Here is a 17,387-nt window from a genome sequence, read left to right on the forward strand (position 1 = left end):
TAATATAAAATGTATAAACTATATAAGCATACGTGAATAGAATATGGAATGAATTCCTTTAAAAGTCAAGATCGCAGGAAACTCGAAAAAACACGAACTTATTTATCGACGCGTCGCTTAAATTGGTCCTCGGTTTGGTGACGAACCATTTTCGAAATTAAATAATGGCTTCATTGACGTCATTTTTATGCAAAACAATGCATTCTCTAAAATTTCTAAATTTCAAATCACATATTTCGCTCGCCGTTTCGTGCATATTTATTTTTTTTTGCTGACGATCGAAAGCCATCTTCGACTGGCTTTTTATTCGTAAATACGAATCGATTCTTTTCTAACCGTCGATATAAACTCGCGTCAAATATCTTACGGGAATTGGAGATCGAGACTCGAGAACGAAAACCTTTTAAATAGAGGTTCGATTTTTTGCGAATAAAATTCCCAAAGCAAGATTCAACGGATATTCTTCTAATATCGAAGGAATCGGGTTTCGTACCGTTTCAAATCCATTTTTTTTTTTTATACCTACGCGACTTGTGTAACGCTTATGATAACATCTTTGGTCGGCCTCGATGTACGACCACCCGAAAAAAAACACACGTAGAACGGTCAATGATCCGTCGTTCCTTTTCAAAGTCATCGATGATCATACTAAATTCCTTGGTCCGTTCGAGAGAAAAAAGTAGCCTCTTTGTAGCAGGTAGAGCCTTGAGAAGAAACGCCCGGTATAACCGCGCCGAAATTTTATAGATTCAACTTGGATCACTTTAACAGCATTATTGTCTGTAATTTATATTCTAGGATTCTCTTATAGCCACCGTCACCCAGACACTCCTTTTATGGGCATGCCCGTCATCGTTGCCTTCGTATTTTATATTTTCGTTATAACATTTCAATCGACCATTCGCCAGCCCGTCTTTCAAACAACTTTCCTGTTTTTCACACTTATGGATGGAAACCATCTCAAATAGTGTCGTAGCGACTCCAGAATCCTCAGGTTCTCCGGATCCATAGCTTCCTTCCAAGCGTAACATAATTATTTATCGATAAAAACTACAAAATTTCCCCCCTCGATCCGAAGCGTTAACTCTCCGAAAATGGACAAGAAATTTGTCCTAAACGGTTTCCAAATTGACGCGATTATTACAGCGACGTGCACCGATCGCGCGGGCTTTAAACGCGGCATAATCTTCAGATTACAGCAGGATTGCGGAAACGCCACGAATTACGGTCTACGCGCTGATTAACCGTGTTGTGGAAAAAGTGACGGGCAAACGATAAATTTGATGTAAATGGTGTGTGTGTCGGTCCGTTCGTTGCGTACGAAGTTATCGGTTCGGACCCATAATTCGCTGGCCACATATTTGAGGTTGATCCGGGAGCGGGTAACGAGACGCCACGGAATGCGCTCGCAGGTGGAAATAATTCCGGAACGGAAGAAAAGAAAAGGCGGAGGAAAAAAACCGGAGAGGAAAAGGAAAAAAAAAAAAAGAGAAAAAAGAAACGAAAGATCGCGAAGGGCGGCAAGAGGCGCGCGACTAACGTTGCTCGATCCCGCGTCGACGATCGAAGGATCGCAAAAGAGTAGAAGGGATGCGGTACCAATATGGCGGCTCGGTTAAAAGCAATCCACCGGCGTAACCACTGTCAGTCCGCGACTTGGCACGGCGGTAGCGCGTTCGTTCGTACGAGTATATATACATACACATATATACATATATATATATATATATTATCCGTGTCGCGAATCGCACACTCCCGCCTTTTTCTTATATTTTCTACGATTTTTACACGTATCGATTCGCATCTTGTCACGCGTTTCCGGGTACCCAGACCCTTCCTCTATGATCGATCTGAACAAGTCGTCGCGAAACATCGAACCGTCGTGCCCGGCTACCGTGATCTTCGGATCGTCAGAAAACAAATAGACTATCGTCGTCCAGTGTCAACGACGAGAAAAAACGGAGAAGTGTGTGTTCCATTGTGGGAGAGGAAGAGACGATTACGCGAGATCGCTGTCCCAGTGGTCGCTCGATTCTTCGGTAAGTGAAGAAAGTAACTAGTCGTGGAACCAGCCCGGTATTAGACAACCGTGGCTACTTTGTTTCTCCTTCTGACGTAACGACCGTCACGCGGAAACGATCTTTCGCGGATCTGGCCTCCAGAAATCGGCAGAGGTTCCTTCGAATCGCTGGTAAATTTTTGATCGATAACCTTTACTCGACGCGAATACTAGCATCTCTCAGCAATGAATCGTTAATATTATCGGTTGAACCAGAGTTGGAACGAGAGCTCGCTGAACCCATGTTCGTTGACTTTCGCGCGTGTTTAGATCGTGAACGAGTCCCTATTTGGTCTCCGTTTGAGTCCCCGGGTTGTCAACAAGATATTTTACCGAAGACAAATACCAGATCGCCCGAAAATCGTTCGCCTCTGTTTTGTTTGCTCGGAGAGAACAAATACGTTTTTCGGGATCCACTTTCGAAGCGAGACAAAACCTTAGGAACGAGTCCAACGAGGAGATTCGAGGCGAACGGATAAAACGCTTTCATATGCTGTACATGCACACGGCCAGGCTACATCGAACTGCTGAAACTGAGTTTCTAAACTAGGACGTAGATCCGTGGAACAAGTTGACGGAATCGTTAAAGTCGTTCGTAGTCGGGAGCATTCCGCTGATGCAATTTCGTTTCCCTAAAGGAGCCGAGAGAACGTCGAATCGAGATGATTCTTGTGTGCCTGGACTCTCGATTTCCCTTCGAACATTAAATACAAACGCTCGTTTAACGGGTCAAAACACGAAGGGATTATTTCTTCTTTGTATAGAAAATTTCAAACAGAAATTCCGCGAGAATAGCTGGAGCTAATCTTCCAAGAGTCGTGGGCTCGCGTTTCGATCTAGTTTTAGCTCTTTTATCCGAACCTGCATTGGGACAAACGCTAATTCTTCGCGGTATTGATTTTTCTTTCGAATAACCGGAGTTCGTTTTCAGACGCGTGGTTTCGATCGTTAATTGAGCCGCTGTACCATTTTCTTGGAACAAACGGACTTCGAGCGAGCAATTTTCGTGGTCTAAAATCGAATTGCATTGAATTCAATCCGAGTCTTTAGAAATCTTTCAAGATTTCCAAGTTTACCAAGATATTTCGAAGTTTCTCGACATCAAAATTGCATGGATAGGATCCTAGATAGTGTCGTCTTCGTGAAAAGTCTTTTCTTCCACACTCATGCACGCCCCTTCGTGAATCATCGCGTACGAGCAGTCGATTTGACTTCGGTTCACGTTCCAGTCGTTCGCCACGCGCTTATTCGAGGGGCGTGTTTGAAGCCACTGGACTAGGCTGTTGTCGAAAGAGTTTCGAAGGCCAAAAGTTTTCATTTCGTTGTGTCTTCTATCCAGAGTTTAGATCGTGACAAATTTCGAAGGCCCCCCTCCTCGCTCCATTCGCCGTGGAAAATATTTGCGACGCGAGATCCCGTCTCTGTCGGCGGTCGCGAAATACCAGAGAAGTGAAATAAAAATTATCGTCAGCTGTTCGTCGAACAACAGACCCGATGGGTATGCCTGGCGTTACGAAACTCGATAAAAGTTGACAGGAGACGATTTGAAAACCGTATGAACTCGGGATGATAAATCAATCGGAAACAAATTAGACGTTTATCCGAGTACGTGGTATTTACCGTATCTTGATAACGACGTAAATTGCATAAACATAGGTTACTAAGTAAACGACTCTGTCGCCGTAACGTTGAACTCATACAATATGCATTCGTATCTGTTCGTTTCGTAATTGAGTTACCACGAATTTAACAAAAAAGAATTGTCCCTGTCTAACGTCTGCTTCGAATCTGTGAATTATTACCTCTGTTAAATAATAAATGATCTTCATTAGCACAGGTATTCCCAGTAGCTTTTATTTCCACGTAGCCCCATTATGGTACAAAGAGTTCGGTTCTGAAATTGTTATCCCGAGAATTATTGTAGGGTCGATGATACTAACGTTGGAATAAACAGTCGCCAGCAACAAAGGAACACTTTTTGTATTCCCTCGATCCGATGCACGATCCGAAGCGCATATTAATCGTCGGATCGGTTGTTCCTTGGGATCGAGAGCCGGAAGGAGAAGCGAATCTTGGATCCTTGGTTTAATTACCGATTCGTTCCTCGAAACGCCTGTGTCCTTCGCGGTTCTCATACACGACCCACGCGTCTTCCGTAAAAATTTCGTGGAGATCTAGAAATGTCAAGGCGAAGCTCGATTAGCATATCATAATGTTTCTCGATCCCTCGAGATTTGAGGAACGCGTTCTTCCGTTTCCTGGTCCCCGCAACCTTCGAACAACGATGTACACAAAACGTGGGTGGCGTGTTCCCAAATATTGGTGATTATTAATTTTTTTTTTTTTTTATAGAAATAGAAAATTTATGGGCAATGCCCGGAAGTCTGTTTCCGAATGAATTTTTGATCAAGACTGATGCAACAGGGGCATCGATCAACTTTAAGTGAAACTAAGTCTCTCGCAATCGTTTTGGTATAAATATTAATGCACCGTCCGCGCCTTTATTTTCATGCACTTTCCGTTTTTATTTATCGATTTAGTATTTACGTTCTCAACGTTTCTTGCCGCTACGAGCAATAGACTTTTTGCAGCGACAGAATTATGATGCAAATCGACGCTCTAACGTCGAGTCTGATTAAGAAATATGAATAAACATTTTCGATTCATTCGCAAGCTGTGTTTTGCCCGAGACTGTCGTCTGGACGTCGATCGAGAAATGGTTCATTAACGGATTCGAATTCATGAATGAAACGCAACAGGTTGTTCACGATCGAACTGAAAATAGAATTTTCTTCGATTCTGGAAGTTTATCGGGCCGAGGCCCTTGGAATCGAAGATGTTTCGGTATCTCCTGTGTTCACACTCGGCGTTTATCATATTCTTATCTAGGCGGGAATGATTTATATCTTTTAACCCACTTAGGAGATGAACAAATAGGGCCTGTGTTCGTTCCGCCACAGAAATCGTATACTCTGCAAGATTACGACGATCGGTAGAAAAACATGCCTGGAAAGAACCGACTTTTCTCGTTACTATTATTACTCTTGCGAAATGTGCAATTACACACTTGGAAATTTGGAAAGGATAAAACATTTAATTTCGAAGTGTGCTTGTTAACCACTTGCCTTATAATTTCATTTATGGTTATGTGAATTTCATGCATATCGGAATAAACGTTCTACCTTCATCCGCCAATTAGAAAACAATAAAATTTCAGCTAGAAAGTTTCAAAAACATCGATTTTTACCAAGAACACGACACGTTTTCGTAACGTTTTGGAATCGTAATTTCGTATCACGTTTTCTCGATAAAGGCTCGAGTTTAAATATAATAATAGTGTCTCTATTGCGTGACACTCGTACGGAATACGGATCGAAGGATTAAACGGAATGCTTCTGATCGATTATTTAATAACTCATTGTTTTGAATGTCACAAATTGCTATTGGCGTCGATCGCGCCTGTATAATTTAATTGCCATAGCCTCCTAATCTGATACGCAATATTCATGTGGCATCGTTAATAATGCATGTTTCCCTGACAAGTGACGCCGTGTGTAGAATTATTCGTCGTGGTCGAATACCGAACCGAACAACGAATTAAAACAACGACCTGAGAGACTGCCTCCTTGAGAGACTCAACACGGAAGTTTTCCAGTTTCGTGATTCGCGGTGAATCCCCAATCACCCAACGTATCCTCATTTATTCTAAAAACAAGCTTCTATTCGCCTTCGAAACGGCAAAAACTTTATCGAGATATTTGCATATTCATTTTTCCAGAAACGTTCGACGACACTCCGCGCCTCTGGTAATTTTTTTAAATCCCCGTTTTACAGGTATCGTAGATACGATGTTAAATTAGTATTCCCTGTAATTTGTCACTTGACTCCCCCGAAGAAGCTAAGAATCCAATTTTTCTTCCAATATTATAGGGGCTGGTTCACGCACACGTAGCAAACCGTGTACAACTTATACGCGTTTAGCTATTACGTGAGAGGACGTTGCGACACAATTTTCTGAAAGAGGTCGAAACGAGTTTTGCTTTCTCTCTATTAGTTTTTAAACTTTCCGCCGGGATTGTCGGTATTTTTATAACCGCGAGGCGATCGGGAAAGAAAAAATTGTGTAGGTATGTTAATTGTTGGTTCGCTCGTTAGACCCGGGTGTCGACGAAACTGGGTGGATTTAGCGACTTCGCGAACTTCTGATCGGTCGCTGATCCGTCTGACACGCAACCGAACAATTAACCACCCGTTGGATACCGCGACGAAAGATCGAGACAACTTTATCGATCTCTTCGACGCGATAAATACACCACTCGGCTGATTACCGTTCGTCGGGGCTGCGTGCAGTCGATATAATAAAACGACGGGTCTCCTCGAACAACGAAGGAAACGCGAGACACGTTGTCGGTGCGCGCGTGGACGCTGGAAAAGGCGGCAACGAGCGCAGATCTACGGCGAGCCGCGATTGATCTCCGATCTATCGTCGAGCACCCGCTTTTCCTGCGTTACAGGTTCTGTTACCTTGTCTTACATTCCTCGGTTATCTATTTCAAGAAATATATTAATAATAATACGCCTTCAATGCATCGCAGTCGCGCGCAATAAGGATCAAGGATCAAGTATCTCGCATTCGTGAATTTATTTCTGGAAAAAATCGTTATTAATTTAAGTTAAACGTCGATTCTTTATAAAACAAATCTTGCTACCCTTCTTCTTCGTTCTTCGTTATCACCTTATAAAACTATTTTTACCCCCTTATGTTTGTTTGGAATTGTTATTTTATTTAAAATTTCGAGGAGGTGGACGAAGGATGCAGTTTGGTGTTCGTTCCGTGATCGTTGATCGATGTTTCAGAAAGGACTTCAAAGCGATCGTTATATAAGAGGATTCTCTCGGTCCCCACCATATTGAACCAAGATCCCGTCATGCGGTACCATTAACGCGTTACAGCGGCTCTGTGGAACTTGCAACTTCATGCAGCTATGCACTTTCCCTGCACTTGCCGCGGCTGCAGGGGACCCGATAGACCGCGGTCTTTGATTTCCACGGGGGAAAAAAACTCGATCAGTTTCGCGTTTGATCCTCTCTCTCTCTCCTTACCGCGAAGATTTCACGAATAGAAAGGATGATGACTCGCGGAAAAACGACTCCCGTTGTTTCCCGGTGCATCGTTTGCGCGGTTCTCGGATTCGTCATCCTTCGAACCTTTCTCCCGGTTCCCCCCAAACGATTTTTCCAATCGCAGAAACGGAGAATCAAGGGTTGCGTCCCCCGCCATTTAGAAAAATATCTTCGTAGAGCCATAGACGAACCCAATAGCGATTAATTCCGCGACGATAAGTGGAAAGAACGATTACGTTTAAATCGCCTCGTTACGAAACATCCCATTCTGTAATTTTTACCGTTACTCAACGAGCAACGAAGAAGCAGATGTTTATCTATAATGTAGATAATAATTCAGTGCATCTCTGATTTTTTTTTACATATCTGGGAAGTCGTTAATTGCGCAACCGTAAGCCACCGTGCGATGAGAACGTCTGGCTTAATTGTTTAATAGTAAACAACGCGTAACGTTATCTGTTCTAGTGTGTTTTCAGGCCGCGCAAACGCGATAATCGAACGCGTGTAATCCCGCGAGTACAATTTCGCGCCAGGATGCGGCGTGAAACGCGTATTTCGATTGATCGACGTAACGAGCGCCGATGTTATTGTTACGAGGATACGCGACAGCGCGGTAAAACGAATTCGGTCATCGTTCGCGTTGCACCGTAATAATAATCGTTTATAAATGGCACTCGGGAGTGAAAGCAGTCTTCCTAAGGATACAATCGCGGATTTGTAGGATGGGAGAAGCCTTTGGGCGAACGAATTTTTTGCGTGTTTAGAAAGTACGCGAAACACGAGCCATTGACTCGCTCGAACGCGAGATTCGCGAAAAAAATTAACGAGCTATTGGATCACGATCGTACTCCGGCTGCTCCAATTAATTATCAGTAATTACGTAAACGATACGTCGACTGACCAACTTCGTTTTGCAAATACAAAAACGATCTTTTCTGACGATCGGGAAGGCTTCTTAAAATTTCTTTTTCAAACAAGGAAGAACCTTGCGAAGTATGTTTCTCGTCTTATCTCGTAAAGTCGAGAAGATTGCTCGTATTGCCAAACGAAGTTGCACAAATAGTCCATCCACCGTCTAGGTTTGCGCAATTACTTCGCGAAAGAACGCCTCACTGCTCGAGGTAATTCGACGATGGGCATTAATGGTTTTCGAAGGTTCGAAATTATCCTCGGCCGTGTTTGGAATTTTAATTTTGATTTTCGTTGGATCTATCGTTGTCGCGGAACAAACTACTCCGAACTGGAGTCTATTTTCGCGGTGTGTTTTATTCCTGTTAACAGGGGTACCAGTAACCTTGAACGCTAACAAATTAACGCTTCTTCACGAATATTTTGCTCAAACATTAGCAGCTTCCTGCAATGTTATCGCGCCACGATAAATCTATACTACGTTTTAACAAGTTTTAACAAGGTTTCGATTTACGATCATAACACCTATTCAATATTTTTTAAAATAGCGAGTCCTTAATCTTCGATCGTTATTCGAACAACCTGCGCGCGTTCTCAGGTGTCCCTAGGCGGCCATGATCCATGGTCGTTATATTTTCTCAATTTTATCAGCGAGATCGGTAATAATTTTTCCTTATATAAATACTTTTGTATGTCGATGATCTAAAATTGCTCTTTAAAGTTGGCACCCGAACTCATGCTCAAATGCTTCAAGCCGACTTACATAAACTTGAAACCTGGTGTAGGGTCAATAACCAGGAACTAAATATATCAATGTGCCATGTAATGGAATTTTCTCGCGGCTCTCGCATCTAATTTCTAATCGCTACGTTATCGAAATCGATTTTTATTTGAAACGATTAATAAATCCTTGGACGTTTCTGCTTTTGTTAATATTTTGCCCATCTCTGCTACAAAGTAGATCGCACCGAGCATAACTGCGATCGTTTCCTTCGTCGACTGAATATGCTAACACAAGGCCGTAGGAAGCTGGCCGATGCTATCTTCTTATTTAAAATTCTTAATGGCCAAATAAATTATCCTGCCCATTCTTGACTTAATAAAACTCTATGCTCGATCAAGGACTGCTTCGTAGCTTCCTTGTTCAAAATCAAGTTTTTTTTCACCCAAAACAACATGGATACTGAAATTTCTGAGCAAGCAAAATGTGCGTAACAACGACACGGACGTGTGTACACAATTTTTCTTTGAGGTTCTATGGTGAATCTGATTTTGTCCATTCGTGAGCGTTCTAAAAATACGTAATAGTATTCAGTATACAGGATGCACGGGAAAAACAAATTGTGGCCGCCGGGGGAACATCTGCCTTCGGGTAGCAACCTGCTTTTTCGTATAATTTTTGAATAAATAAATAAATAAATAAAATTTGGACATAACCTCGAGACGGTGGAGTCTGTCGACCTTGTCAACGTGTCGTTCAACGCGGTTTATCGTATGCTCGATTCGTCACACGTGCTAACGCTCGCATTCTCTTCTACCGGGCACTGTAGATCGCAGATCCGATCAACCATAACGCAGTCAGTGGTCGGGACTGGATAAATAGATCGTTGAAAATTTATTGGCCTGGTTTGCTCGGTTCCTCGGACCTGAATTTGAGTTTTATTTCTTTTGAAACACTCGAGACTGTTTATTTGTGATCTGGACCGAAGGAGCAAATCGAAAACGTCGTATCGTGATAAAATGCGACTCGATTTAGTTAAAGACTAGCATTTCAATCCTTGTACGAGCGGATAACGCGATGTACAGGCACCTCGCATCTACGCTCGCGACCAACGATTTAAAACCGTTTTATAGTTTCGGAACCGAACGTGTCTCGCATCGAACAGATTCGATTTCCCGCGCGTTAAATTCATAAATAACACGCCTTTGGCATTGAGCAACATAATACCAACGTAACCTTATTTTAAACCTATGAATTGCTAATATTTTCGAATATGTAGCAAACACAGGAAACGAACGATTTGAATAATTTAATCCTTTTTTCGCGATTATAGTATTAAACGCGTAAATCGTCGAATCGATTTATATTTGCTAACGCGTGTTGAACTTTATCCCCAACACTGTGGACGCAAACCTCACCCACGTTGGCGAACAATAAAGCTTCCGTGTGTGTTCCCTTTCGTTCGGCATATCCGGTCGTGCAACGTTTTGTTCGAGTCGATGACGCCTTTCGCGAACATCCGTCGATTAAACTTGTTCGTTATTGCACGATGTATACCAACAATCGAAAATCCAGCCGAGGAATACTCCATTTTTTTTCTCAAAATACTCGAAATAGGAATAATACATCTGATACAGTAGAGTTCTCGTCGAATGTAAAGAATTGTATTATTATATTACCTATGGTTGTGTTTATTAAGAATCGAATACAAAATTTTTGAAATTTTCGAAATCATTTTTGGTGAACAGACATACCCCCGAATTTCTACCCACTTTCGAGAAAAAAAATTCCTTCTTGGTCACTGGCCCGACTTTTTTTTATCGTTGAAAAGTTTAGTTACCATTTTCGTAGCTTCGAACGTATGTCATTACGAACGACACGACTGAATACCAATGACGAATAATAATTAACTGTTCGATCGTTGTTTTTGACCTTCGTGGGACTCTTATAATATATAATAGATATTTCATGGCCGATCATACGATTTTGCGTAATCCTGGCACCCGGTGTCTTAGCATAATTAATTTCACGCGGTTCGGTGTTGCTTGAACGCCTTATTAGTCGATGTTATCATGCGCTAGGATTCGCACAGTTACGTAATTCCATAATTTTGTCGCTGGCAGCATTTCCAACTCGAAATTTTTTGAACGAATGCCAAATCATCTTTGCGAGATATAGCTGTGTTATACCGTTATATTATGCAACGTTACCATTGATCGAGACCATGGTCGATCGTTATGGCTTTCCACGTGGTCGTGCGCTTAGAAAAATTTTCCGACTGCTCAAATCTTTTTCGATATCCCCGCTCAAGCGGTCCATTGTCCAGGTTAAATAGGAAATAACGCGTTGAATAATAATAAAATAATAATCGAACGATAATGTTTACAACTCTGAAACGCTTGGTTTTTTAATTGAATTACAAGTTTCTAATTTAAATGCAAGATTAGCCGCGGTAAATTACGATGCTCGCAATAAACGTCGACGGATTTGTTTTGTAACGAAGATGATAGGCAACTGTCGGTAGCCTCTGGTTTCGCAAGTATCCGCGAAAGATTCGATTAACGTTTCATTTCACGCCCGTAGAAACCCTCCGATCCGTCGTCGACGCAATTCCATTGATTTATGTTACGCGAACCAGAGGATTATGTTTATTTGGCAAATAGGAGGATTTATCGCGGCGATATCAGCCGGCTGTTTTGTATTTGATCATTCGTCGCGCGATCCAAGGATCCGGAGGCACTGCCAATGGCTCGGATCGTACTTTTTCTTTCTGCGTACGACAAAATTACGTATTTAATTAACGTTCTGAATACAGAAGCTATTCTGACCTCGATACAGTCTACTTCGACGATTTCACGTATCGTGTGCTTGTTACGTATCGCGGTATACGTGTTTCCAAAGCTACGTCGCTGACCAGACCCGCTCCTCCAGAGCTAGAATTTCGAAAAACGATCGCCAAGCCTTCTTCGAATATCTTACTATTCCGTCGACGATAGCTGCAACGAAATTTGCAACAACTTCTTTGTAAAAAATTTGTAATTCTCGGACGTCCTCAGCTTCCAGTTACTTTATATTTATAGATCAAACTGTACGCTTTAAAATTGGATCCCTTTCAATAGTAAATATAGAACATCGCGTACAGAGTGTCTCCAGCAATTGCAGTAACAAATTAAAAATATGTAGAATAAAATAGTTTCGTTGTCGGGAAGAATTGCTTCGGTGATCGCGCGGTAAATTTCTGGCTCGGTATCGTGGCAGTATTTCGGTCAATTACTCTAATAGAATTAACCTTAGAAGGCGACTGTTCGTTCACCGCAATTCTGAACAAATCTATCGGGTTATAAGGCCAACGATGCGACAATGTCGTACGTTATACTTGACTTCAGTGTCGTTCGAGTAATTGTTTCACGCTGTTACGTAGAAATAGAAAAATGTGAATGCGGCATGTGGACAATGGATGTCGATCGGTGGCTAAAAAGATGACTCCGTGTGCGGCGCTCGATGGTTCAAGTAACGAGTTAGACTTGTTGCTTGTTGGAATTCTTGATACGACAATCGCCAAGAATGTCCTTGGCGCGATATTTTATATTCTTCGAGGAGCTAGAGCTCCGAGGCGATTGGCCAGCGTTCGTTCGGCGGGGGAAATTCGACGACGAGGTGCTCGATGCGTGGGAGAAGGTAGCACGTGACTGGTGTAAGTGCTGGTAGCACAGTAACGCAGCAGGTGTGAGAAATTCCCATTGAGGGAGCAGAAACGAGGCCCAAATGGCTCGGTGATCGATCCTCCATAAGCATAGAATCGACTTCTATCTTCTGTTTTTCAAATTTCGTCCGGATCCGTCAGAAACAATGGGCAGTTATCGGGGAGATCGCGAAACTATGTTTCGAGTTTCGCGGTTCGAAACGCGACAAAACGATTTTCCTCAGTTTTGCCAGGTGGAATCGAACACGCCGTCGTTGGCCTGAATGCTTGGAATATCTCTGACGCGTGTGGGAATGCGGCTTAAGGGTTATGGTAGCGGCTCGTACGTCGAACGAAGTCATAGCTTCGGTCTCCGACTCTTTTATTCTTACTCGAACGACTCGACTTACTTGACCCAATTGACTGACTTTCAGTTTTACTCGATTTGCTTGAATTACTCGCGAGGCGCGTTACTCTCTTTTCAAGTCGAACAGATCGCGGCAACGTCCGGTCTGGCGTAACTCCTGGTACGGATAAAGATTTGCTAGAAGCGTGGTTTGGCGGAATCGATTGGACGGCGAGAAAAATGGTGACATAATCGAATGGACGTTGATAAGATAGGATAACCTGCTGGAAGGCTCTCGTCGACGTCCTCCAGTTTTCTCGGCGGGTACGCGGCCGCAATTTCTCGCGAGTGTCAACAAAGTTTGACGGCGTGTGTGGTTGCTCCTTTCCATCGTCGGCCTACTCTCGCTCTCATTCTGTCTCCGTTTCACTTCCCCTCCCGTTTTGCTCAACACCATTTCCCACTCCTTTTCTCCTTTCGCCCGGGTGTTTTTCTTGCATCTCCGCTATGTTTCGCGTTACTCAAGGCGCGCAACAGCCTCGCCGCGTATTACTTAAGAGCACCGGCCGGTTGCGTCGCTTGTAATAGTTACACTTGCACTTTCATGCCGGGACCCGTCAGCGAGCCACGCGACTTCGACTTTCCCGCCGAGCGTCGTTTTACCCGCGACCGTTCCTAGCCTCTTTCGAACGCGTCTGGCCTCTCGAACCAGTTCCATGCACGGCGATTTTTACCGGATCTATCTATACGGGTGTTGTTCTCGCGCTCGTTGATCTCCTCCTCTGTACCAGCGACTCTCAGCGGACCCATCTGGCCCCCCCGCCAGACCCATATTCAAACCATATATATTTACACGATTTTATCATTCGTTCCTTCATGTTACACAAAAATAGAAAACCACAGCTCATGGGTGGACCACGAACAATATCGTATATCAGCGAACTCGGTCTTATGGTACATTTTTATAGTATTGTTTTGATCGAAGAGCGTGGGAGGTGATGGTCGGAGAAGCGAATAAGCCCCAGAAGAGGGACACGAGCCAAAAAAGGTTGGGAAACACTGTATTGTTGCAGCCTTTCTCGATGTGCGGTCCCCGGTTCTGGGCCGCATGGATTTCTCGGTTGACGCATTCGAGACTGATGATTCAAACCGATGATGTATAAGTCAGAACCTTTCCTTTGCCAAAATAACAGAATTTTTTTTAGCTATTACAGATGGGATTAATTATATAAAAGTTGTTTGTTTAGAAAATCGTTGTCGAACGTAATTCTTTGTGAACGCGTGTGTCGACTGATTGAATTATGACGGGCAGTTTGAGTGCTTATTAAGTGTTGGTTGATAATATGTGCAATTAACAGGAGGTCGAGTCCATGACGAGTCTATCCGCTGTTCACAAAGTATCGTCTCATGACGTTACTGTTTGTTTTACTGGTTATTAAAAAACTTTCATTTACATTTAAAAGCCATTTTCCGCGGAACTTATCGAGGAACATAAGTTTTCCATCCGGAGTACTCTGTAAAGCCATTAAGAAAAACGGAGGAAAACTTAATGAACCATACTCGATGTATGGAAATAATTTAAAGGAACGATAAATATTTCTGTAATGGCATGGAACAGTTATGGAATTTTACATGTACTTTCTAAAAGAATCTGAGCAGGTTTCGATGAAAATACGATTTCGAAATTACAATTAGACCCCGTGCAACTGATTGAAATGTTGCAACGAACGCGCGAACTTTGACAAATCCTAAAAACCGACGTTGCGCAACCGCGATAATCTACAATCGATCGAAAGGATATTTATTGGAAATTGCTCGTTTCGATTTCGAAATTCCCAATTACCAGAAGCAACGAATCGACGTGTCCAAATGACGAGCACAAATGCAATCGATTCAGCAGCAACGTACGATAAATAAACCGAGAATAAATCCGGCCGTATTCTCCAGTCGTTAGTCGCTGATTAGAATTCCCGCGGCGAGGCACAGGATATACTCGTAAATGGGAATTAAAGTGAAACGAAAAAGAATTACGTCCAGCCCGAATATTTCGAAATCGTCTATTTGACGTAAACATAAATTAATTTCATACAGAAGGCTCGATTGCAGTGCCCGATCGAAGATAAATTTTTGTTTCCTGCGCGGCTTGCACGGTCGTCTCTGTCGCTAAATTACACATTACCGCGGCACGTGTAAACAACTGGCGTCCAACGAAGTTGTTTCGTGCAATTAACGACCGGTATTGTATAACGTTAATTGTACACCTTCGTACGGCAATGGTACGAGAGCCCGTTCGCGTGTTAAATTATACCATTTCGACGCGAGTGACATCGTTCAGATTCAATAATCTTTCCCGCATTTAGTTAAGGTTCGAGTGACAGTATATTTAGACACGACGGTGTGCGAATAGACTCCGGCTAGGTGCAGTTTGAGTTAAATAAAGATGCGCCCAGCTATCGTACTAACACCGCGAACGCCTAATTTCCCGACAATCACGCGATACTTATTTATTTACACGGTGATCGACCAGAACTGGGACTCTTGGAACGAGAATCCTCGACTTGCTGTTTTCCAAACGACCCTGTTCTTCTCGGTGTCGCTTGAAAAATATCAGTTTAATTGCTTTTAAAATAATTTTTCACGCGAGCAAAGTCGCCGAGTCGAGCGTGAACTTTCACGAGCCAGCCAGATATTTGAGAAGAGACACGATTTTTCACTGTCTCCGTTACGAAAGCGTGGATCTACGCGATCTACGCGCATCACGCGAATGCACCGTTCGTCAGGAATCGGTTGGAAATGATCGATCACGGCGGGTTTCGTCATTTTACCGCTCGCCAGTAATCCCCGTTCCTGAGACGATTATGCACCGACTGTATTGTGAATAACTTGCCAGTATAAATACCGATTGTGTCACCGGGAGGTATGAGCAGTGATCTCAGCGGTCTCGAAAGCTTCCGAGAAACACGAATTCGCGAGTTTTTTTTCAAAGTCACCTTTTTGTGTAAACTTCCCCCCCGGCGGATACGGACGCGTAAGCGGATAATCAAATAGAACGCTTAATTGACGTTTAATATCGTTGGTAAACGGCGACGTCACGGACTCGAAATAAGGAAAAAAAAAAGAATACAGTTTGCAACGTTCGTCGAAAAGGCGTTATATAATCGACGCTGTGGGAGTTCAATGTCCTCCTGAGCTTTATTCTGATTATTGTTAATTTAGTTTTCAAACGGAGTTTACGCTTTTTATGTTCACTTTGGCACCCCGAGACAGCGAAGAATCGACGTTTATCTTATTTTCGATGATAAATCATCTTCTCCTGATTCTTTCAATAGAGGAGTGGGCACGTTTGTAATTATTGCACGCGATATCGGTATCCGCTAACGAGTAGAATTGTTTACGAGCACGTCGGGGGGGAAAGATGGCATGGGAATCGCGTTGTTCGTGACCGAAAATAATCCGCTTGAATTATTAGGAGTCTTCTTGTTACCGCAGAAAGCAAATTCCTGTATCGATTCCGCGCGGCGAACCGCAGCATTCCATCGCCCGCGCTTCTACGAGCTTTCATAACGCCAACGGATATCTCTCGCAACGATAACCGAACCAAGGAGCACGATTCGTAGCCAAGGTGTGCCACAAAGTATAGCAACTGCCGCGTGACGGGTAGGAAAATGCGTGAAAATAAGAGCAGCCGGAAGCTGAAGCTGAACCTCAAATTTTTATTCGAATCTTCGCGCCACGAAACTGTGCTTCTCGATCGTCGTCGATCCTTGCTCCAGAATATTACATTGTTCTTTCCTAGGTATTTGCTGGACATTTCGATTCAAACCGCTTGCAACTTTTACTTATCTACAGTTCTTAACCTTGACGAGGCCCAACACCTTCTAACAATTAACAGTCCGCCACGATGGGTCACGAGCTGTTGCGCAATTATTTTGCAACGCTGACACAACGGTCGATGTAGAGCGCGTTTACGATCTTCGAAAATGTCGATCAACGCTATTTCCTCGCAACGTAAACGATCTCTCGAACATCGAAGCTCCTTCGAACGATTCCCAGTATCCATATCGATGGAACACTATCCTCTCGATTACTTTTTAACTTGTACGTTCGGTTATGCAACTCAAGGTTGGGTTAATAATGACATATAACTGTACCTCGTCTTTGTACCAAACGTATACTTATTTCTAATTCCAAGTTTCTATCTTCCTTTTCACTCGATTACTGAACTTATCGGTGTGCACAGTCTTGGCACAATAAAAGTTAGCGTTATTGGAAGGTGGAAACGGGTTGCTTCGACCCACTTTTCCATTCTTAATATGCGATCCTAGGACCCACGAAAAGGCGGGTGGGAATTAATTTGCGGGGTTAATTCCAACGTATGGAAGCGACGTTTCTGCGTGGAGGTTACCGGTGCTATCGCGATGGCGGACCACACAGATCGGTCGAGTATCATCGAGCCTGCATGGAAATCGTGATCCACCGCGGTGCATTAATTCGCGACAGTGTGCGTCTGTTGTGTCGCGGTTGTTGCCAGTGAATCGAAACGTTT

The 17,387-nt window shown here is 43.2% G+C and overlaps 1 protein-coding gene across 2 annotated transcripts in view; it reads left to right on the top strand.

Moving 5' to 3' along the window:
- The first annotated feature begins 1,657 nt into the window (after nt 1-1,657).
- LOC122395914 (elongation of very long chain fatty acids protein AAEL008004-like) overlaps nt 1,658-17,387 on the top strand; it is a 28,470-nt gene continuing 12,740 nt past the window's right edge. For both annotated transcript variants that reach the window (XM_043393831.1, XM_043393830.1), the window contains exon 1: nt 1,658-2,039. The gene's annotated coding sequence lies outside the window, so the exon portion shown is untranslated. The remainder of the gene's footprint in view (nt 2,040-17,387) is intronic.

This window comes from Colletes gigas, unplaced genomic scaffold, assembly GCF_013123115.1.
Source record: "Colletes gigas isolate AHSC1104 unplaced genomic scaffold, ASM1312311v1 Colletes_gigas_Sc00006, whole genome shotgun sequence".
Classification (NCBI taxonomy): Eukaryota; Metazoa; Arthropoda; class Insecta; order Hymenoptera; family Colletidae; genus Colletes; species Colletes gigas.